This window comes from Mastomys coucha, unplaced genomic scaffold (assembly GCF_008632895.1).
Source record: "Mastomys coucha isolate ucsf_1 unplaced genomic scaffold, UCSF_Mcou_1 pScaffold12, whole genome shotgun sequence".
Lineage (NCBI taxonomy): Eukaryota > Metazoa > Chordata > Mammalia > Rodentia > Muridae > Mastomys > Mastomys coucha.
Genome location: NW_022196894.1, coordinates 17,980,475 through 17,988,879, shown reverse-complemented (window position 1 = coordinate 17,988,879; position 8,405 = coordinate 17,980,475). Strand labels below are relative to the sequence as shown.

The 8,405-nt window shown below is 40.4% G+C and overlaps 1 pseudogene; it reads left to right on the top strand.

Annotated features, from left to right (window-relative positions):
- Positions 1–4,094: 4,094 nt before the first annotated feature.
- LOC116086328 lies at positions 4,095–4,664 on the top strand (annotated as a pseudogene).
- Positions 4,665–8,405: the final 3,741 nt, after the last annotated feature.

The following is an 8,405-nucleotide window of genomic DNA, read 5'->3' as shown; positions in this document are numbered from 1 at the left end:
AGAGAAACTCAAAACATTTCTAGTAAAATCAAGTACAAGAAAAGGATGTCCACTCTCTCTCTACATAGTCATTTAAAGTCTTAGCTAGAATAAGATAACTAAAGGAAATTAAAAGATAACAAATAGGAAAGGTATAAGCCAAAGTATTTTTATTTGGAAATAGTATTATTCTATACATAAGTAATCCTTTCCACCAGAAAACTCCTTCAGCTGATAAAGCAATTTCAGCAAAGTGGTAGGATACAAAATTAATTAACAAAAATCAGTAGCTGTCCTATATACAAATGACAAACAGACTAAAAAAAAAGAACATGGGAAAATAGCACCTTTCACAGTAGCCTCAAAAATTATAATGTCCTGGGGCTAATGCTAACCAAGCAAGTGAAATCCTTGTAAAATAAAAATTTTAAGACACTGAAGAAAGAAATTGAAGAAGACATCAGAATATGTAAAGACCCCCCCCATGGTCATGGATCAGTAGGATTAATATAGTAAAAAATGGTCATCCTATCAAAAAACAATGTACAGAATCAATGAAATCTTCATGAAAATTTCAACATAATTCTTCACAGGACTCAAAAAAGACAATTTATAGCTTCATATGGAAACACACACACACACACACACACACACAATCAGTATGAACAAAACTATATTCAATATTACAAGAACTGTTAAAGGTATCAGGCTCTCTGGTCTCAATTGTACCACAGAACTATAGTAATAAAAACAGCATGGTATTAGCACAAAACATACACTAGTAAATGGTATAGAAGACATAAATTTATACCTGGTTTTCAATAAAAACACAGAAATATACACTGGACTAAAGACAGCATCTTCTTTAACTTGTGCTTGTTAAACAGAAGAGTTGTATGTAGAATAATGTAAATGTATCTGTATTTATCACATTACACAAAACTCAACTTCAAATGGGACAAAGACCTCAACATAAGGCCAGACACACTGAATCTGACAGAGAGAAAGTCTTGAACTCATTGGCATGGGACAAAACTTCCTGAACAGAACATCCGTAGCACAGGCAGTAAGAACAACAAATGATATACAGGACCTCGTAAAACTGACAAAGTGATAGGTAACAAATGGAAAATGATTTTTACCAACTGCATCAATGCTGCATCAATATATATATACATATATATATATATTGGACATTAGCCCTCCAATATATTCATATATATATATATATGAACAAAATCTCACAAACTGGACATCAAGAAAACAACCCAATTTAAAAAATGGGATACAGATCTAAACAGAGAATTTTCAAAAGAGAAAACTCAAATGGCTGAGGACATATAAAGAAATGTCCAACATCTGCAGTCTTCAGAAAATACAAATCAAAACTACTTTGAGATTTCACCTTATACAAACCAGAATGATCAAATGATATAAATGAATAAAACAAATGACAGAATCTGGAGATAGAGTAACCCTACCACTGCTGGTGTGTTTTCAAAGTTGTACAACCAGTATAGAAATTAGTGTGGTAGCTCCTCAGAAAGATATAGACCAAATGACCTCAAGATCCAGGGACACCACTCTTGGGCATTTATCCAAAGGACTCTGCATTCTACTTCAAAAGACACTTTCTCAACCATGTTAATTTGATGCTCTATTTTCAAAAGCCAGAAATGTAAAACAACCTAGATGTCTGTCAATGTATGAATGGATAAAAATAATGTGATATCCTTCAATGGAATATTACTCAGCTGTTTAAAAAAATGAAATCATGAAATTCACAGGTAAATGGAACTAAAAAAAAAAAAAACCCAACCTGAGTGAGGTAACTCAGACCAAACAAATGTGATATTTGTTTATATGTAGGTGTTGCTGTTAAGTCATTGTTAAGAAAGCTACAACCCATAAAATTACAGAGGTTAAGTAGAGAGTAGGGGACTAGGGATCAGGGAGGTATTTCTCTAGGAAGGGAAAATATAATAGTTATGGATAGATGAGGTGTGTGTGTGTGTGTGTGTGTGTGTGTGTGCGTGTGTGTTGGAGACACAGGAACAGAAAGATTAAACAAGGAGGGAGCAGAAAAAGGGGTCAAGGAAGCCAATGTTTGGAGGGAGAGATAGAACTAAGGGCCATTTGATAGATCATATAGAAATCAAATATAATAGATTTTTAAAATATGCTCATATATGAAGGTGATCTAAGTGAAATTGCTAAATAATGGGAGAGATAGAGCCCTACCTGTACCTCTCTCACTACAAATTAAGTTTCCAGTAGAGGTAATGGGCTATATCTGATTGGGTTCTTGGCCAAACAGATCCTATGGGAACTCTAAACAACTAAGGGTATATTGCCAGCGCTACTGGTTGCTTTCTACAAACTTACAATAAGGCCCTACTACTAAAGATGGCACAGAACTCATTTGAATAAGAATAAGTTGAACTAGTGCCTATCTAGAACCTTTACATCTATGGACTAGCATCCATGGTACTAGAAGGTACTCTATATACTCCCAAAGGAGAGAAGTAAACACCAACCTAGCTACAAAACTTTCTGGTAACCTGACTGCAAGATACACTGGTGTACTAGTGGTACAGAGTCTGTGGGAGCAACCAACTAATAACCAGATGGAGCCCATACATACATAATTCTGCTTGGGTGCTAAGAACCTGAGATAAGATAGACCAGAAACACAAGGAAAAACAACATACTACTATTCTTCTGAATGAACACAGCCATAAAATGACTCTTAACAACATACTGCTATACTCATAGATCTGTTCCTTGCTCAACCATCATCAGAGAAGCCTCCTCCTAAAGCAGATTGGAATAAAGAAAGAGACCCATAACCAGACAATAAGCAGAGAGTATGAGACCTTGGATAGTCAGCCTTAAAAGGTATGTCTACATCAAAGTCCTTCCTTCAGGGCTTATGGAAATCTGTGGAAGATGAGACAAAGAATGTAAGATCCAGAGGGAGTGGAAGACACCAAGGGATCAAGGCCTGCTAGAAACAACAAGGTAGGTTTACATATGAACTCGTAGAAACAGAGGCAGCATGTACAGGGCCTGCACATGTCTGCACAAATAGGGTTCTACAGCTGAAAGAAGGGTACATATACTCAATGTCTAACCCAGTGGCTATCTCCAATTGATAACTACTCGTGAATGAAAAATTGGCTTTTCTCCAAGGATGTCTCACTGGGAAAACAGACTATTCTTAAGAGTAGACCTCATGCCCAGCAGTAGATCATCAACAACAACAACAACAAAACCCTCAACTTCTTTGGAGGCTCTTTGTCTCATAATGTTAAGTCAGAGCATGTTTTCCCAGTGTGTGTGTTGGCATCTATGTGCTTCTTGTGCTTTTATTTTTGCTCTGTTTCTTGTTTGGTTGTTTTGTTCTATTCTGTTTTGTTTGTTTTTGTTTCCTCGTTGTATATTTAAGTATTATTTTTTAGATGACTGCTTCTTTTCTGTTAAGTTCAAAAGCACTATACAGAGACAACCACTCACATATGCAAATGGCAAGAGTGTTTTCATTTAGAGAAAGTAAGAAGCCTGCTTTCTCCCTCAGAAGTTTTGATGCTGTAAACAGCATTGTTGCCCAACAGCAGAGGATGTGCTTGATCTCAGGTAGTGGGGAGGGATGTAGGCAGGAAGTATGTCAGATGCATGCTAACCTTGGCTGGATAACAGTGGGAAGTACTTAGCCTTGTGGGTTTGTCTTCATTAGCCCCTGACTAATGTACTTTAGCACCATACTCTAGGAATCCTGAATATAGACCTGGCCAGTATCTATGATCCTGGCCAGGATTTACTAAAGCTTGCTTCAAATTTGGCTCAAATATCATGGTTGTGGTCTTATTCTTGCCAGGTAGCATTAACAGCTACCCAGCATCATAGACCATAACATAGAATAGGGAGGTAAAATAAACCCTTTATTCCATAAGTTGCTTTTGGTAAGGGCATTTTAGCACAGCAACATTAATGAAAGGATGTCTACTGAATGAATACAAGAGTTTTATTTTGTTTGTTCAATTAAAACTGTTTCAGAGGGATTACGAGAACATGATGATGGAGGGCATTCTCTCTTCGCCCCATCTACTACAAGAATGAAGACCATTCTCAGCAATCAGACTGTCGACATTTCAGAAAATGTCGACATCACTCTGAAGGGGTGCATAGTCCTTCTGAAGGGGAACTCTGCAAAGGGACTTCAATCACATCAATGTAGAGCTGAGTCTTCTTGGAAAGAAAGAGAAAAGGCCCCAGGTTGACAAATTGTGGGGTGACAGAAAGGAACTGGCCACTGTCAGAACCATCTGCAGTCCTGTTCAGAACATGATCAAGGGTGTCACACTGGGCTTCCGTTATGAGATGAGGTCTGTGTACGCTCACTTCCCCATCAACATTGTTATCGAGGAGAACGGGTCTTTGGTTGAAATCCGAAATTTCTTGGGTGAAAAATACATCCACAGAGTTCAGATGAGGACAGGTGTTGCTTGTTCTGTCTCTCAAGCCCAGAAGGATGAATTAATCCTTGAAGGAAATGATATTGAACTTGTTTCAAATTCAGAGGCTCTGACTCTGCAAGTCATAACAATTAAAAACAAGGATATCAGAAAGTTTTGGATGGCATCTCTGTGTCTGAGAAGGGAACTGTGCAGCAGGCTGACGAGTGAGGCCTCAGTTTCCTAGCTCCAAAAACAAGATTCTGATCACGAGTACAATTTGGGCTCTTGTGGGAAATATTAAAAAAATGATTGGCGAGCTTCCCGAACTACTGCTGGGCACTGGCAACTCTATGCACCGTGGGCTGGTATATAATGGCTGACCTGTTATTATCTCAGGGAGACTCTGACTCAGAACTCAAAAATCTCTCCAACCAGCTTGCTAGGTTCCCACTGGCAGGTCACTACCACACCAGGCTCATGTTTTGTGGTGCACCTCAGGCAAACCCATGCTTTGCTGCTGTACCTTTCTCTCTGGAACCCAGATGAGCCACCACATGAGGGAAAACACAATACAAACTTAGTTCAGGAACAATGGTAACTCAATTGCTGGGCACAACACCTAAAATCCTAATCTCATAAGACTTATTAAATGTAAATCCTCCAGTGGCAAATCCTGATGGATCTGTCATGATACCAGGAAACTCTAGCAGCTACATCTTGCCCTTATGCTATCTCTGTTCAAAAGGCCCCTAACTCTCTCCTCCTCCTTCTCTTCCTCCATCCAACCCAGAAGTCCCTCCTATTCAGCTAGTGATTGGCTCCTTTATTTATTAGGAGATTTGCTCACAAGAAGTCACCTGGGTAGTGACTCATTCCTTGTCTTCAGCCCCTCCCAGGAGAGCAGAATTAGCATCAAAATATAAACAGCACCAGGCCCATCCACAACAGGCTCTTTGGAGACAATAAAAGATTGTATATTGAAAAAAACTGTTTTAGATCCTGTGTACAAGAAATGCAGGCACTAGGGATGGAGGAAAGACTGAAGGAATGGCCAACCAATAACTGGCCCACCTTGAGACCCATCCCATGAGCGAGAACCAATACCTAACAGCCTGAGACTCTGTTATGCTTGCAGACAGGAGCAAGTTGTCCTCTGAGAGGTTCCAATCAGCAGCTGACTCAGACAGATATGGATACCCACAGCCAAACAGTGAATGGAAGTTGGGAACTCTTATGGAAGAATAGAAGGAAGGATTGCAGGTCTGAAAGACCAACAGAGTCAACTAACCTGGACTCTTGGGGCTTTCAGAGTCTGAACTACTAACTAAAGAACATACATAGGCTAGACCTAGGCCTCCCCACACATATGTAGCAGATGTGAAGCTTGATCTTTATGTGAGCCCTGAACAACTGGAATGGGAACTAACCCAAAAGCTGTTGCCTGTATATGGGATATGTTCTTCTAGCTGGTCTGCCTTGTCTAGCCTCAATAGAAGAAGTACATAGTCTCACAGTCACTTGAAGTGCCAGGGTTGGGGGGGTGGCTGGGGGAGCACTCACTCAGGAGAAGGGGAGGGAGGATGGAGGAAGGATTGTGGGAGGAAGTGACTAAGAGGGGGACAGTGAGTGGGATGCAAAGTGAATAAATACAGAAATAAAATTAAATTTAAAAAACTGATTAAGAAATCAAATTTTAAAGAATTTTTTATGTATATGAGTGCTCCATCTGCATGTATACCTGCATGCCAGAAGAGAGCATCAGACTGCTGGGAATTGAACTCAGGACCTTTGAAGAGTCCTGAAGACTTCTTTGAAGAGGAAGAGCAGGCGGTGCTCTTAAGCCCTGAGCTATCTCTCGAGCCCTAGAAATCAATTTTTTAACTAGATTTCTGTTTATGCATGTGAGTACACTGTCACTGTCTTCAGGCACACTAGAAGAGGATATCAGATCCCATTACAGATTGTTAACATCAGGACCTCCAAAGCCTGTGGTGTCGCATGGGCAGGTCTCACAGACCTGTTGCCAGGGCAACAGTGCCATATTCCCAGAATCCATTGGGCTCACCTCCCACCTTTACCTGCAACCACTATGTCAGAACCCATATATATACACGGGGAACATTCCTCCATCTCTTTCTCTCTCCCTCCTCTCTTTCCACTACTGCCCCCCCTCTCAATTAAACCTCTTACACATGGAACTGTTTGTGCCTAATGTGGTATGTTCTGACATGACCCACCATTCTAACACATCATAGATAGTTGTAAGCCACCATGTGGTTGCTGGGAACTGAACTCAGGACCTCTGCAAGAGCAGCTAATGCTCTTAACCACTGAACCATCTTTCCAGCCCCTTAGACATCAAAATTTTGATGGCATAATAAAAACTACAGATATTTTATTTATTTAGAATTTATTTACAGATATTTTAAATACAGAAATTGATATTCATGCATGCCAATTAAATTAAGAATTGTGTAGAAGTATTTTCCTGAAATACACACACACACACACACACACACACACACACACTGAACCTTTAAGAATTTTAAGAAAAAAAGGAAAAATAGGGACTAAAACAAATAGAAGTAGACAAAAGTGCACATAAGCCAAGATCTCTCAGCATCTCTACTCTAGAGTTCTGATACCAATGGTGTTACAGTTTAATAATTACCATAAACTCTGGAGCATTGAGTCTAATTTTCAGCTGATACATTCCCACAGTTGACTATGGCTTAAAGTCATTATTGAAACATCAAAAGGGCAAAGATGACAAATGATCTGGGAAATGTGGGGAAAATGTGGATTTTCATGGATCAACAGTCTCACTGCTAACAGTGAGGGGAGAGAAGGAAGGCAGAGGAAGAGCAAAGGTGAACAAGATCCAGAGACTTCCTCAGTTGACATAGGGTCCTGGTTAATCTGTGTATTGCTATGGAGAACTCAGCAGAGGTGAACACTCAGACACAGTGTAAATACAGTCTATTGAAAGTCTTTATTCCAGCCAGCTGGGTTCACACCCAAGTACTAAGGGGACATAGCAATTGACTCCAAGTGCCCCAAACACAGGATTTTAAGAGCAGAACTCTCATCCAGGCATCTAGGTCAACAGCTACAGTGTATATGTTTGCCAAGGACCAGCCTTAGTTGGAGAGGGTTTCTGAGAAAAGGGTGCCTGAGAACACCAAATCAAATGACTCAAAGTCAAATCATGGGTCCATGCTGATAGCCTACTGTACTGGCTGGTTTTGTGTGCCAACTTGACACAGGCTGGAGTTATCACAGAGAAGGGAGCTTCAGTTGTCAAAGTGCCTCCATGAGACCCAGCTGTGGGGCATTTTCTCAAGTAGTGATCAAGGGGGTAGGGCCCCTTGTGTGTGGTGCCATCCCTGGGCTGGAAGTCTTGGATTCTATAAGAACCCAAGAGCAGGCTGAGCAAGCCAGGGGAAGCAAGACAGTAAAGAACATCTCTCCATGGCCTCTGGGTCAGCTCCTGCTTCCTGACCTGCTTGAGTTCCAGTCCTGACTTCCACTGGAGATGAACAGCCATGTAGAAGTAAGCTAAATAAACCCTTTCCTCCCCAACTTGCTTCTTGGTCATGATGTTTATGCAGGAATAGAAACCCTGACTAAGACCTACATTCTGTTCTGCTCAAGACAGCTTTCTTTTTCTTTTCTAAAAAGTCTCTGGATAGCTCATCTCTTGCAGCTCAAAAGCCTAATTTTTAAATTTACATGCCAGTTCAGTCATTATCCTAGGTTCACTTTTGATTATTCCATGAATCAGCATTCCATGATTCTAGCCCCTTGATTCTTAGAAAGAGGCAGCAAGCACAAGCACAGACAATAAATAGCTGGGTGGGCAGGTGTCCCATCTTGAAATTACCATTCCTACCATGCTTAGGCCTGGACCTAAACTCCCCCTGCCTCGGGCTGACCTTGAATTTAGGCATCTACCTGCCTTTGTAAGCA